Raw genomic sequence first — 16230 nt, 5'->3', positions numbered from 1 at the left:
AGGACTTTGTATATTTTGTGTAAATAGAATTTCTTGTTGTTGCTGTTATTGTTGTTGTCATCAGTTCCAACTGAAGGGGCGCTGACTCAGGCAGACCCCTATGTAAAGGGATCCACCCAGTGTGAGCCAGCACCATCCTCACGTCTGCCCCTGTGCTCCAGCCCATTGTTGCAGTCATGGGCTCCACCCCTCTCTTTGAGGGTCTTCCTCTTTTTCATTGACGCTCCACTTTCCCAAGCACATTATCTTTCTCTAGGGCTGACCCCTCCTGATGACATGCCCCAAAATACATGAGGTGAAGCTGCCGCCCCAGCCTCGCTTCTCAGGAGCATTCCAGCTGCTGTTCCAAGACAGATTGGTTTGTTCTTTTGACAGTCCAGTCTCTTCCCATTAATATTCACAGCCTTGGAAATCTGATGGTCATCATGAGTAGGGCTTGACTCAACGGTAGTGGATGCTGCATATTTGTTGTTGTTATGTGCCGTCGAGTCACTTGTGACTTATAGCGACCCTATGTACAACAACCCTAAACCCTGCTCTATCCTGTGCCAATCTCACTGTCTCTGAAACACCTACCCCCATTACCACAGTCACTGAATCAATCCGCCTTATAGGGGGCCTTCCCCTCCTGTGCTGTCCCTCCACCCTACCAAGCATGATGTCCCTCTCCAAGGACCTGTCCCTCCTTACAACATGTCCAAAGTATGTCAGACGAAGCCCCAGAATCCTTGACTGCAAGGATTACCCTTTCCAGGAAGAACTTGTTCTCCTAGCAGTCCATGGTATATTCAATACTCTTCTCCAGCACCACAGCTCAAAGGCATTAATTCTCCATCTATCCTCCCTCATCATTGTCCAGCTCTCTGATGCATAGCAAGTAATGGCAAAAACCGTGGCCTGTATCAGGAGCACTGTAGTCTCCAGACTGACATCATTGCTCCTTGGTACCTTGGAGAGGTCTCTGACAGCAGACTTTTCCAATGCAATTTGTCTCTTAATTTCCTGGCTGCTGGTCTCAAGATTGTTGAGTGTGGAGCCAAGCAAACTGAAGCTGTCAACAATCTCAATCTCTTCACCATCTATCATGATGCTGCCAATGAGCCCAGTGGTGAGAACCTTGGTTTTCTTGACATTGAACTGCAATCCATATTGAAGGCTATAGTCCTTGACCCTCTGCAGCAAGTGCTTCAGGTCCTCCTCAGTTACAGCAAGCAGGGTTGTGTCATCTGCATAATGCAGAACGTTGATGAGTCTACCTCTGATCCTGATGCCACATTTCTTCTCATAGAGCCCAGCCTCCCAGGTAATCTGTTCTGCATATAGATTGAAAAGATATGGAGATAGGACACATCCTTGACACAAACCCTTCCCAATTTTGAACCATGCAATTTTCCTTGCTCTGTTCTGACAATTACCTCCTGGTCCAAGTATAAGTTTCGCATAAGCACAATCAAGTGTTCTGGTTTTCCCATTCTTCAGCTGAAGGGATGCTGTGAAGAGCTCTGAAAAATCTAGATGTATAGAACCATAAGGATGGGCAATCTCCTTCTGTGTGATTAGCTGCCTCTGAAAACCCACCAGAGGGTCAGCTATGGGTCGGTTCCTACTCAATGGTATACAACAACAGAACCATAAAGGGACTTCTTAGAAGCCTTGTGGGCTAAGGTCTTGGAGGGGTCTGACAAAGAAGGAACTGGAGACCACGTCAAATGGCCTCACCTGGTACCCTCTCTACCCGTGATACAGGGACTGCTGGTGACGAAAGGGTGTCAGGAGGCACCAGAGAGGGTGATGACAACCAGGCAAGGGAAAGTAGAGCCATTTTAATAGTCAATGACGTTTACTGTCCCACTCTTGTCATATCAGGGCCAGAATTCCAAAGTGAAGACGTTTTTATCATGTTTGCCTTTTTCATCATCATGCCTGGGAGGCAGTGTGTATGCCCTGGAGAGTGTAACAGAGGCACTTTCAAGTGTGGATTTCCCTGTCCAGTTGAGTGACTCTTTAATGCCTAACCTCTTTAGCAGATCCTGCAACTGAAAATGGAGAGAGTAAATGGTTTGTGCTTGACCACTAAAAGGCAGCTCTAGTGGTGTAGTCCGTAGGGGGTTGTGTTGCCAGTCCAAAGTCAGTGGTGATTTGAATGCACTAACAGCTTCTTAGGAGAAAGACAGGCAATCTCTTCCCATGAGATTTACACTATGGACACCTAATGGATCGCTTAGGTCTCAAAAGTAAGGAGAGGGGCTGGGGAGGGGAGACACAGAAGGAGAGGAGAGGAAAAAAGGGAGAGAGGAGAGAGGGGAGAGGGGAGAGGAGAAGGGAGAAGAGGGAGGGGAGAGGGGAGAGGGGAAAAGGGAGAAGGGAACACATTAACCTAAAGATTGTAGATTTGAACCCACCCAGAAATACTGAGGATGAAAAGGCCTGGTAACCTGTTCCTGGATATTTCAACTACAAAAAGCCTTGAGGAGCAATTTTACTCTATAACACATGGAGTTCTCTTGAGACAAAATCAGCTCAACAAAAAGTAACAACAATAACAATTTCTAACCTGCAAAGGATTAGTAAAATGTGAATTTGCATATAGTTAATCAGTTGCTGGGAAGCTCTGGTGGGTAGGGAGCTGTGCTGGTAACACTAAGGCACACAGTTCAGATCCACCAGCTGCTCCTGTGGAGACAGTGTCCTCCACCCAAGCCTTGTGATAGCCTGAGAAGCCCAGTGGAGGGTCAGCTATGAGTTGGCTCCCATTAAAGGCAATGAATTGATTGATTGGATGACACTGGTTGGTAGTGAGTTGGTTCTAGCATTAGGGGTTTCAGTGGCCAATTTTGGGGAAGTAGAACGCCAGACCTTTATTTTTATGTGCTTCTGAGCACACTAAAATTTCCAAACTTTTGGTTAGCTCCTGAGCACGCTAACTGGTCACAGCTGTCAGGGATTTCCTGCACGTAAAACCAAAATTGAATAGCTGATAGCCATTGAGTTGATTCTGAACCAGAGCAACCCATGTGGTGGGGGTGGTGGTTATGTGCTGTCGAGTCACCTGCGAGTCATAACGACCGTATGTACTCTGGACCTTGCCCTGTCCTGAGCCAGTCTCACTGACTTCGACACACCCACCTCCATTACGTCACTATATCAGTCCATTTCATCCAGGATCTTCCTCTCCGTTTTTGTTGTTATTGTTGTTATTGTGTACCACAGAGTCAGAACCAACCAACGGCTGACCCCTCCGGTGGGTTTCCAGAAGTAGTTAACTGAACGGGAGGAGATTGCCCATCCTTCTCCCATGGAGCAGCTGGTGGCCTCGAACCGCGTGTCTTTGGGATGCAGCACAGCCTCTTGCCACGAGGCATTCAAAATTCGTTCTTTTTATTGGAGAGAGGTAAACTAAAGGATGTCAGTGGGAAGAGTTTGCACTGAATGAATGGGAGAAACTTCGAGGATGAGAAGGATGACAAGTCCCTGCCTTTGCCTGCCTGACCTGGCACTAGATTCAAGTTTACCCTGTGACCCCCAGCGGCAGCACCAGCTACTTACTGACTGAGCACAGGGTGGCTGGCGCTTTGAGTCAGAAGCAGCCAGGTGTCAATTAGTTTCCCCCACTTGGGACTTTGAATCAGAAGCGGATGATGCAAAGCCATGTGATGGCAGAGCTCTAGGGCCTGCGGAGGGCCCCCTCGGTTTCCGGGGCGCCCAGCCGGCGGGGGTGTGTGGGCATTCCAGTCGGTTGCGGAGGAGGCTGTGGTCGGCCACTGCGCAGCCGTGACGCCTGCCAGGCCAGCATCAGACGGCCTTTGTGGAGGGATTTTTGGCAGCCGGGCCTCCCTTTGTTCTTGTCTGTATTCTGAAACTTCCTGAAAATTCTGTGGGTTACCCCAAACTCCTTTTGATTATTTTAAGTCAGAGAAAGTAAACGTTTGTTCTTAGCAACAGAAAGTTGCTTAGCCTACCTCCTCATACCACTGTTCTTAAATTAACACTTCCCTTCACTTTCCAGTTCCTTCATTATACTCATCACTGTTGGTAACAACTTTACCAGTTTGGTACTTATTCCAGGAGGTCTGGTGATGCAGTGGTTAAGTACTTATTTGGTAATAGGAAAGTCAGAGGTTTGAACCCACTCTTCAGAAGAAAATGAGTAGTCTATTTTTGCGAAGACCACGGTTTTGAAAACTCTGAATGGCTCTGTCCTGGCCTAGAGGGTTGTGAGGAGTTGGAATAAACTCAAAGACAATGGTTTGGTTTGCTTTGCTTTGCTTTATAATCTGGGGTTTTTTTTGTCTACACGATGTAAACTACCTCTGGGCTCCTAAAAAACACTTGGAGACAAACTGTGGTTATGCTGTGGGATTCTGGATGCAGACAGGCTGAGTGTGAATCCTGGCTTTGCCCTGAGATACGGTGGACTTCCCTGGTCTCAGCTTCCCCACAGGAAAGCAGGGACCACACCAGTTCCTATAAGTTAGTGTTCAGGTAAGTGCAGTGGCTTCCACCTCCCCTGCTGGGACAAAGAATTGAACCAGGTGAGAGAAGGCCTATGCTGCCAGAGGCAGCAGGGGGTGTACCAGTGGCCTTTAGCAGAACTTCTCAGAGTTACAGCCTCGAAGACTTCAACAGCTGCTAAGCTTACAGACATCAGTTTTACCAAGAAAGAAGGTGAAGAGACAAGAGTAGAGGTCAAAGTTGTTGTTGTTGTAATGTGCCATTGAGTAGCTTCTGACTCATAGTGACCCTTTGTACAACAGCTCTGAACCCTGCTCTATCTTGAGCCAGCCTCATTGTCTCTGACACACCTACCCCTATTATCCCAGTTACTGAGTCAGTCCCTCTTATCCAGGGTATTCCTTTCCTGAGGTGTCCCTCCACCCTTCCAAGCATGATATCCCTCCCCAAGGTCCCTTCTTGCAACATGCCTAAAGTATGTCACACAAGACCTCAGAATCCTTGTCTCCAAAGAGCAGCCTGATTTCACCCTCTCCGGGATGAACCTCTTCGTTCTCCTAGCAGTCCATGGAATATTCAGTGCCCTTCTCCAATACCACAGCTCAAAGGCATCAATTCTTTTTCTATCATCTTTAGTCATTGTCTAGGGGTCTGATGCATAGCAAGTAATTGTGAAGACCATGGCTTGAATCAAGCACATCTTAGTCTCCATATTGACATTGTTGCTCTTCAGTACTCTGGAGAGGTCCCTGACAGCAGATTTTCCCAATGCAATGTGTCGTTTTATTTCCTGGCTGCTGATGCCAAGAGTGTTGATTGTAGAAGTAGTTTATTATAGAAAGTGAAGGTCTGTTCTAGAGAAAGGAATAGATCCCACTAAGAAAGGAAAGGAGTGGACTAGAGGGGAGGGCACGTTGGGCGATGGGATCTTAGGCTAATGTATCCAGTCTTCTTCCTCCTGGGACATGCAAAGATGTTGCTGGAAGTTCCCACACTTCATGATGTCAGAGTCTCATATGGCTAAAATACTAATCAGATTGACTGGCTATTTCCCTCTTGTTTGGTGTTTGGGTTTTTTTTTTAAGTCTTACATGAGCTCAGGCTATGGTCTAATAGTTTGACAAGGTCCAGCTGAAATTGGAGGTCACTTTATGATTTTAGCTCCTGGGGTTTTGCTCCAGAATTCTTTAGCTACTATCCAACTCCTAACCCTATACAGCTGTGGTGAGAATTCAGTGAGTTAAATACCTTTGTGCCTAATACATAGTGTTAGTGAACAAGCAAAGCTGGCAGACAAGCAGAGGAAGAATAACTGTTATTCTTCAGGATTTGAAAATTTCTGGCCCATCATCAAACTCTTGAATAACCTATTTCCTAGGATCAGGCTGAAAGTTTAACAAACTGGAATTGGAAGGACAGCGCAGGAGGGGAAGGCCCTCTACGAGGTGGATTGATTCAGTGACTGGGATAATCGGGATGGGAGTGTCAGAGACAGTGCGATTCGCACAGGACAGAGCAGGGTTTAGGGCTGTTGTACATACGGTTGCTATGAGTCGCAAGCGACTCGACAGCACATAACAACAACAACATAATAATAATAATAATGTTGCCTATTGGTGATAGGGACCTCTCCAAAGTACTGAGGAGCAATGGTGTCTCTCTGGAGACTAAGGTGCGTCTGATACAGGCCATGGTCTTCGCAATCACTTGTTATGCATCAGAGAGTTGGACAATGACCAAGGAGGATAGAAGGAGAATTGATGCCTTTGAGCTGTGGTGCTGGAGAAGAGTATTGAGAATACCATGGACTGCTAGGAAAACAAACAGATTTGTCCTGGAAAGGGTTAAACCGGGTGGCTTCTTGGAGGCAAGGATTCTGAGGCTCCGTCTAACATACTTTGGACATGTTGTGAGGAGAGACTGGCCTTGGAGAGGGACATCATGCTTGGGAGGGTGGAGGGACAGCACAGGAGAGGAAGGCCCTCTATGAGGTGGATTGATTCTGTGACTGGGATAATTGGGATGGGAGTGTCAAAGACAGCGCTATTGGCACAGGACAGAGCGGAGTTTAGGGCTGTTGTACATGGGGTCGCTATGAGTTGCAAGCGACTCGACGGCACATAACAACAACAACAGATTATGGAACTCAGGGTCCAGTCCTCATGGTGGCCCCCAAAGGTTTGTTATCTAAGCATCACTAAGTGTTCTTAAGAAATGAAAAGATACATTGTTTGGGGAAAATCTGCTGTGAAGGGCCTCTTTGAAATGCAAAAGAGCAAGGATGTCAGTTTAAAAACTAAGGTGCACCTGATTCAAGCCATGATATTGTCAATTACTTCCTATTCATCTGGAAGTTGGACGGTGAACGAGAATAACAGAAGAAGAATCAATTCCTATGAGTTGTGGTGTTGGAGAAGAGTGCTGACTATATCCCACGAACTGTCAAAGGAATATATATGTCTTAGAAGATGTGCAACCAGATTGGTCTTTAGAAGCAAGGATAGTAAAACTTCATCCCATGTACTTTGGACATATTGTCAGAAGGGGCCAGGCCTCAGAAAAGGACAGTGTTCTAGGAATAGTGGACGGTCACAGAAAAAGAGGAAGACCCTTCAAGAGATGGATTGACACAGTGACTGTAACAATGGGCATGAGGGTATTGTGAGGATGGTGCTGTGTGGGGCTAAGCTTAGATCTGCTCATAGGTTCACTAGGAGTCACAATTGACTGGATGGCCCCTAACAACAACAACAAGACCAGCAAGCATCACAAACTCACACACTCAGACCCTCAAAATTTGAGAAGCCCAGCTTTTCTGAGGCCATTGAGTCATGGAGCTCCTGCTCCCAGCTGCTCACCACTTTGTGTCTGTTTGTGTCTGGAAGGACAGTCCTGCTTCCAGGAAGGGCTGCTCCTTGAGGAAGCCCCTGGCCTGGCCTCAAGGGACTTCTTAGCATCAGAGCACAGAGTCTCACCCTGAAGGGCTGGGGAAGGGTAGCCAACCCAAACACCAAATTCCAGGAGGACTGTTTTTCACTGGAAGGAATGTGCTGTGTTTTCCATGGCCTCCGTGCTTTCTGAGCTTCCGGAGTAAAAAGGCCAGGTCGTGTGAGCCAAGCTCATGTGTGTGTGTGTGTGTGTGTGTGTGTGTGTACACATGTAAACTGACTGGATGGTGCAACCAGGCCTGGGCTCACGGCCTCGGTCATTCCTTGCTCTATTTTAAGATTTCCAAGCCCCAGGTCCTGTCTGTTTCCCAGCAGTTGTCACTTGGTCAGAGGAAAGGGGAAGTGGGGGTGAGAGACAATGAGGCTGGTCACAGCTCTTATTAATTCCAGCTGGGTGGAAATTCCCATCTGTTATCGAAGCACCTCCTTCTCCCCCTCCCAGCTCCTCCCCCCCCCCCCCGCTCCCCTCCAGTCCATCACTAAATGACACAGAATTCTTCAGTTTAGGGCAAAGTCTTGTGGATATCAATAACAAAAATACATATTTGTATAACAACACAGATCTCCAGAGCACTTGCACACACAGCTCCCCCCTCCCGTTGTTGGGTAAGGCAGAGATAAACAGAGGCACTGAGAGGTTAAGATTACACAAGGTCACACAGCTACTTAACCATAGATACTGTCACAGAGGCCAGATGTCAGGGGCTTCAACTCTGCTCTGCCATTCAGTAAATGGCCATTTATTATTCCCATACCATGGGTCTTTCCTGTGCTGATGAGCTCAGGGTTGTGGAAAATGAAGCATCCAGGCTAGTATGTGGTAATTCCAATGATTTCCTGTCCTCATGGTCAGGTCCAGTCACCCAGGAGAGGGAGTCCATTCATAAAGACAGAGTGCCTCCTGAGTACACCTTACTGTGCTTTTGCAGGTTCACAGTCTGTGGAAGAGAAAGTTGCTCGATATATAATGTTGTTAAAATGTGAAAGAAGCCCTGGTGGTGTAGTGTATTATGTGTTGGCTCTTAACCAAAAAGTTGATGGTTCGAATCCACCAGTTGCTCCAGGGAGAAAGGATGAGGAGACTTCTCCTGTAACGATTTGGCAACCTGATGGAGGGCCATGATTCAGAATGGAAATGATGGCAGGGGCCAATGAGCAAAATTGTGGTACAGCTCTGGAGTGTTGACAAATACAATCAACAACACCGAGTAAGGGGTAATTAGCTTTGTCAAGGGGCAATGAGGCCTCTTTCCACTCAACTTTTTATTATAAAAAATTTCAAGCATGCAAAACCATTGAAAGATGGTTGTAATGAATGCCATACAGATGAGGCCATTTTAGCCTTTGCCATATTGGCTTTGTCTGCATCAACGTGTTGATAGATACTTGTTTCCACTGAGACGGTTCTGAGTCTCCATTGGGCTTATCTGTAAATCTAACAGGAAGAAGTTGTCCATTTTTCTCCAGAGGACTCACTGGTGGATTTGAACCACCAGAATGATTTGACCTTTAGGTTAGCAATGTGACTCCCTGTTGGCTATACCACCAAGCATCCTGTAGAAAGATACAGATACACAACTGTATCTTTTGCAAGGAAGTGAGGGTTATCTTTGTATTCACTCCTACACACTGCAACATGAGAATAAGAGTGTTCAAAGAAGATACTCCTTAAGTTGTGTCTTGGATGAACAGGAGTTTATCAGACAAAAGAAGGAGGTCAATCCATTTATTCTACCAATGTGGTGAAAGCAAATAGGTTTAAGAACATGAAAAGACAAGCCGCAGACTGGAAGAAAATATTTTCAAAACACATGTAGCTAAATGTCTTGTATCCAATGGATACAAAGAACTCTTAAAACCCAGTAGTTTAAAAAAAAACCCTCAGTTACAAAATAGGAAGAAGATCTGAACAGATACCTCACTAAAGAAGATGCACACAGATGCCAACTAAGTATGGGACAAGATGTTCAACATCCTATGCCACTAAAACCAGACAAACCAAGACTCGCCACCACCAAGCCAATTCCTGGTCCATCAGGTGGGAAGGAGAGACCTCTCATCTTTCTCCTGCACAGCCTCTGGTGGATTTGACCTGCCAACTTGTCGGTTAGCTGTCTGACATGTTACACAGTACACTACCAGGCCTCTTTAGGAAACTGGAAATCAAAAGAACAATGAGATACCACTATATAGCTATCAAAATGGGTTAAAATTCAAAATGCCAACACCACCAAATGTTGGAGTAACAGGAACTCTTGTTAATTGTTGGTAATAATCCAAAATGCTACAGCCACTTCTGGCAACATTGTGGCAGTTCCTTACAAAGCTAAACACAAGCTTATCTTGTAAGCTTGCTCTAGATACATATCCAAATGAGTTGAAAATGTCTATCCATATAAAAAGTTCACTCACAGTTGTTTATAACAGCTTTATTTATGATTGCCCCAAACTGGAAGCAACCAAGATGACTTTCAGTAGGTTAATGGATAAACTGTGCCACATTCACACAATGGAATAGTATCCCACGATTTGGAGAAATAAGCTCTAAATCTACAAAAAAAGTTTTGTCATTTTGCCAACATTTTGTCAACAGTTGCTATTTACTTGGATCCACAATCAACACTCATGTTACCAGTAGTAAAGAAATCAAAAGATATGTTGTATTGGGGAAATCTGCTGTGGAAGATCTCTCCAAAGAACAAGGACATCAGTGTAAAAACTAAGGTGTGCCTGATCCAAGTCATGGCTGTGTGTGTGTGTGTGTGTGTGTGTGTGTGTGCGTACCATTATAAAATTGAATCTGACACGCACAGGAGGAGATTGGCCCCTCCTTCTCCAGCAGAGCATCTGGTGGATTCGAACTGCAAACCTTTGGGATTGCAGTGCAGTTCCTTGCCATTAGCCCACCAGAACTTCCTTAATTAAGACATTTTTAATTGCTGCCTATGCATCTGAAAGTTGGACTGTCAATAAGGATGACCAAAGAAGAATTGACACCTTTGAATTGTGGTTTCTGAGAAAAGTGATGAATATCCCTTGGACTTCTAGAAGAACAAGCAAGTCTGTCTTGGAAGTAATGTAACCAGAGTATACCTTGGAGGTAAAGATGGTGACACTTCATTTTACCTGCTTTGAGCATGTTGTCAGAAGGGACCAGTCCTTCGAAAAATACAGTGGGAAAGTGAAGAAGGCCTTCAAAGAGATAGATTGACACAGCGACTCTGTCAGTGGGTCCGAGCATGTGGAGGTTGTGGTGATGGCACAGGATAGGGCAAGGTTCCTCTCTGTTGTTCATAGAGTCGATATGAACTGTTGATTCCATGATACCTAACAATAGACCTAAGGGTATATTATTAAGAGAGGGACACTAGTCTGTGAAAGCTACATATTGTATGGTTGTAATGATACCACATTCCCTAAAGGCAAAATCACAGAAATGGTAAGAGGATTTCAAAGACAGGTAACAAGGGAGGAGGGTGGATAAATGGTGCATAGGGCGTTTTCAGGGCAGTGAAAAGTACCCTTCCTCTACAATGGTGGCTGCGTCACATTCTGCATTTTCAAAAATCTGTAGAACTACATGATATAGAGTGTGGACATAGTCTGTAAACCTGGACCCAAATCACAATGATTAACAAAAAAAGAGTGATCCCTAATGTAAACTATGGCCTTTGGTTAATAATAATAACAACGTATCAATAGTATTATATCGTCTTGTGTAAGAAATCTCCTGTACTGCTATAAAATGTCACTGGTGGAGAAGACTCTGTACAGGGGTAAGAGAGGGAGTGTTTGAGAATGTTCTGTATTTTCTGCTCAATCTTTCTGCAAATATGTTCTGGATAAACAAAGTGTCTTATTAAAAAACAAAAACAAATCAGAAGTAGCATGGAGTATTTGGGGGAAAGGTTCTCGAGTGTGACCAGAGCTGAAGGGTATAGAAAGCCTGTGGAAGAGGAAGTTGGAGGCACTGATTGGAACCAGAGGTTGAGGCTCAGAATGCCTTAGTGAGGTATTTCCGTGTGATCTTGGTGGGTGTTAGGTGCCATTGAGTTAGCTGTGACTCATCTCTTGACCTCATGCACAACAGAATAAAATCCTGCCCAATGCTATACTATCCTTATATCTCTGCTATGTTTAAGCCCATTGTTGTAATTACCATCTCATGAAAGGTCTTCCTCTCCTTTGCTAACCTTCTACTTTTTCAAGCATGATGTCCATCTTTTCCAAAAATTGCTTCCTCCTGATAACATGCCAACCTCGGTGAAGGGGGGAAATGCTGGATCCTTGGAAAGAGGAGGTAATATGCTCTGATGCATCTTCATCCTGAATCAGAAAAGAGGAGCGTAGGCTGGAGAAGATGGAGGAGCGTGTGAGACATTGAGGGCAAGGGCGATGTGAGTGAAAGAGAAGGCTCTAGACAGAATTTGTGTCCTGACTGGCAAACTAGAAGCAGATGGAATGAGAAGTCATTGATGGCAAAGGAGATTTCTTTCAAAAGCAACCGAATAAATCAATGCCATTAATCTAATCGGATATGGTCATGTGTAGAAGACAATGGATTAAGCATAAAGGCAACAAATGCACTGGAAATAGGGGTCTAGAGCCCCATTAAATTCAGAGAGAGCAGCTTAGGGCTCAGCGGCTTACAGGTGGTGGTTGAGACAACGGCAACAGCTGACCTTATTTAAGCAGGGGTTGTAGTAAAAGAACAAGGCATAAGCAACACTCTGGGCAGCATCCACAGCTAGCGAACACATACAAGGCGAAGAGAATCACCTGGGATCTAGCCGACTAGAGTCTGACTTAGTACACCTGGGGTGGAAATGTAAATTCTCAGCAGTTAGATTGGCTCGTTCCTTATGATTATTTTTACGATGCTTTATTATTATTGCAGCAGACGTAGGGTGGGATGCTCAGGGGCTTGAGAAGCCTGAGGATTTGGACCCAGAAGTTTCCCTGGGCCTCACTTTGAGCAGTTCAGCCAGGCAGCTGGTGGAAGCTGGTGGAGAGAGGAAGTGGCTCCCGCAGGCCCAGTCACACTGCACACCGTGTGTCCCCCAGAGCTCAGATGTGTGGGGCTAATTAGAGATGGCTCATTTCTTTCTCTGCAAAAGAGCCTTGACCCTCCTGCCCCTGCTGTGCTCTGCCTCCACCCACCTGGGCTTGTTTCTAGGACAGCTGCTGTATCAGGGCTGATGGCCCAGGAGCTTGTGAAAGGACCACCTGTCTTGGTTGCTGACTCCCGCTTTCTGCAGCCTCCCTCCTACTCCCCGCTCTAGGCTGATCACACTTCAGACCACGTTTCTCCCTCCCCCAGGTGTCACAGGCAGGCACATTGAGAGCAGCATGCTCCCTTACAACTGGTTGCACTTAACTGCTGGGGCTGGTGCTTTTCCAATCTCTTCTGTTTTCCTATAGAGCTGCTTTTCTTTTGAACCTCTGCCTGGGACTTGCCCATTCCCCAACCCACTTCTCCTATTGACATGGATGTTCAGGGAAGGTATAAAGGGGTAATCAAAGATGGGGAGAGGGTTGCTTAGAAAATAGGCTCCTCACCTATTCAGTTTTTACCTGTTCTCCCCTCAACCCCACGTTAGTCCTACTTCATTACTGTGGTGTTATGCAGTATTTGTCCTTTAGTGAGTGACTGAGATATTTCACTTAGCATAATGAAAGGGGGAAGGGAAGGGGAGGGAGGAAAATGTGCAACAATGAATTAATTTTTTAAAATTATGTAGTAAAAAGAAAATAGATTCCTAACTTGCAGGGGGTGGGAGAAGCCCCCAGAGTGCCTCTGATCTGTGCCGCTGAATATGATACTTAAGGTCCTTGTTTCTCACTCCAGGCCTCTAGACAGCCCCACTCACCAGCCTCCCCTGGCCCCTCGCCACCAGGACAGATGGGAAGTGGTGGAAGTAGCCAATAGTGCCTCTGAACAATTAGAGAGGCAAGGGTTCTGTTGAGAGGTCCTGGTTTTGAAAGTGGGGCAGCACCAAGTTTGACTTCCTGTCCGTCTGTTTAGTGGGGGTGTCACTAACCTCACTGGTGTCCCACGTCCCCACCCACGGAGGTATTGCAATTGGGCAGAGCTCAGTATTGGAGCATGGGGAGCTCCACAAATAATAGTTTCCCTCCCTCCAAAACAGAGCCTAAACCAGTGTCGGGTAATAGAGTCCATTGAAATATCTTCTCACAACTTAAAAAGCTTGGTTTTGACTGACAGTTTCTCCTTAGCGCATATGTCTCTGAGAACATGGAAGCAGGATGTGCTGGGGTTTTGCTCACCGCAGGCTGGGAAGAGCTGTGGAGAGGGTAGCTGGGGAGAAGTGGTACTGGTACTGGATTGTACTTCACACTCTGCCCCCAACTCTAGCTGGTTTGGGGGCCACTCATGTCTGCTAGACCCACCCCTGGCTTTGCCCCTGTTTGTTCTGCACCCACAAGCCCACACGTTATGGTGTAGAATAGTCAGTTTCACCATGTGACCCGGTCCTTCTGTCCTCCATTTCCAGGAGGTTGTCTTGCGTAAGCTTAGCCAAGAGTGTCTGTGATCTCAAGGATCTTGGGAAGACTGGGATGACAATGATTCTCCAAAGAGACTCACCATGTGCAGCATGGGATTGGAGCCTTGGTGGTGCAATGACTAAAGCATTCAGCTGCTAACCAATTGTTTGACCATTCGTGGCCACCAGGTGCTCCACAGGAGGAAGACGAAGTGGCCTAAGCAGTCTGCTTCTGTAAAGATGAAGTCTTGGAAACCTTGTGGCACGATTCTGATCTTACAGGCTTACTATGAGTTAGAATAGACTTAAGAGCAATACATTTTTTGAGTTTTAGCACAGGATTAATTAATTCCGTATTTAATGAGTACTGCTAAAAGAACAAACAGGTTTGTTCTGGAGAGGGTGAAGCCAGGCTGCTCCTTGGAGGCAGGGATTCTGAGGCTTCGTCTGACATACTTTGAATATGTTGCAAAGAAGGAGCAGTCCTTGGTGAGGGACGTCATGCTTGGGAGGGTGGAGGGACAGCGCAGGAGAGGAAGATTGATTCAGTGACTAGGGTAATGGGGGTAGGTGTGTCAGAGACAATAAGATTGGCACAGGATAGAGCAGGGTTTAGGGCTATTGTACATAGGGTTGCTATGAGTTGCAGGTGACTCGACAACACATAACAACAACAACAACGTTGAACCAAACACTGTTCTGTGCACTAAGGTTTGGGGTTTCAATTTAGATCTGCTCGTGTGAGAACTGACATCACAAAGGCAGACTCTGAGTGCACGAGAGGGGGCCACATTGAGTTAGGAATCAAAACCCCACTGCCATCCAGTGGACCTAATGCACGGCAGCTGGTTAGGAAAGAGCAGAACTGCTCTATAGTGTTTTAAGGCTATATATTCTAATGAGAGCAGACTGCCTTCTCTTTCCCCCAACAGAGCAACTGGTGGATTCAAACTGCTGACCATATGGTTAACAGCCCAACACATAACCCACTATGCTGTTAAGTCTCCTTTTTGGAATCAGTGAGAGTTTGATTTATTGAAGGCTCCCAAGAAATTAAAGTGAGTCAGCTGGGACCTATAGAGGTTTAGACAGCTGCTTATAAAGGTTCCACTCTGCAAAGGTCTTTCTGTTACATCCCCTACACATATACACACACACACACACTGAGGGAGAGAGAGAGAAAGAGAGAGATGTAAAGTGAGAACAATATTTTCCCTCTACTCTATTCCATCATACCCTTTATTCCCTTGGCACAACAATGAGTCTGTCCACAACAGCCTCCCACGAACAGTGCTTTCTCCTTGCTGTTGATGTTATGTAACAGGGCTGATGTGGCATTCATTGGTGAATAAGATAGGAGGAGCGGGCTGGTCAGGATCTCTATGCCTGAACTTGTGGAGGCGGAGGGTGGCAGCTGTCGGCTTGTCCCTGTACTTGTTTACTGCCTGGAGACAGAGGTGTGCTGGGCAAGCAGAACCTGCCTGACTCTGCCTAGGGAGGAATAGGGACCCCAGAATGAGAACATCACCCTCAGTCACTTAGGAATCCCGGCTTCAAACTGTTTGCCTTTAGTCATCCCTCCTAAGCAGCTTCCCAGAGGCTTGGGAAATTATTGAGAAAAATCCTAATTTTTACTAAGTTTGCTTTTACTAAGTAAGCCTTGGTGAGTGGACACGAGATGCTCTCAGAAGAAAAGGGCATTTGTGACCAAGGTGAAGAGTAACGGGAGAAAGAGGAATATAGTTAGAAACTCAGGATTCTTGGGTAATTCTCCATTCTGAATTCACATGTACTAAGGCGAGATGGGTCCTGTTAACCCACCGTTGACTTAGTTGGGACTTTAGGAAATTCATGTACATGAGACAGGGGTGCTGGAGCTAGAGAAGCATCACCCCCAGGTGAGAGCTGAGGCAGCCAGGGAGGGCTGGAGCCTGGGGAGAAGCAGTGATTGGCCATAGAAATTCAGCAATTTAAAGGCAACGGACACAGCCCAGGTGGCACAGCAGTTAAGTGCTGACAGATGAATGGTTCAAACACCCCCCCCCCCCAGTGACTTCATGGGAGACCTTATGATCTGCTTCTAGAGAATTCCTGCCTTGGAATCCCTCTGGGACAGTTCTAGTCTGTCCTGTAGGGTGGACAAGAGTCATCAGGGACTCAACGTCAGTGAGGACTATTTCTTATTTTTTGTGTATAACAGATTATCCGGGAGGCTGGGCTCTATGAGGAGAAATGTGGGGTCAAGATTGGTGGACGATTTATCAACAACCTGCGTTATGCGGATGACACAACCCTGCTTTCTGAAACTGAAGAGGACCTGAAGC

This window comes from Elephantulus edwardii, unplaced genomic scaffold (assembly GCF_000299155.1).
Source record: "Elephantulus edwardii isolate Elephantulus edwardi_28Jun2011 unplaced genomic scaffold, EleEdw1.0 scaffold00061, whole genome shotgun sequence".
In the NCBI taxonomy this organism is placed as follows: domain Eukaryota; kingdom Metazoa; phylum Chordata; class Mammalia; order Macroscelidea; family Macroscelididae; genus Elephantulus; species Elephantulus edwardii.
Note: the sequence above shows the minus strand (reverse complement) of the source record.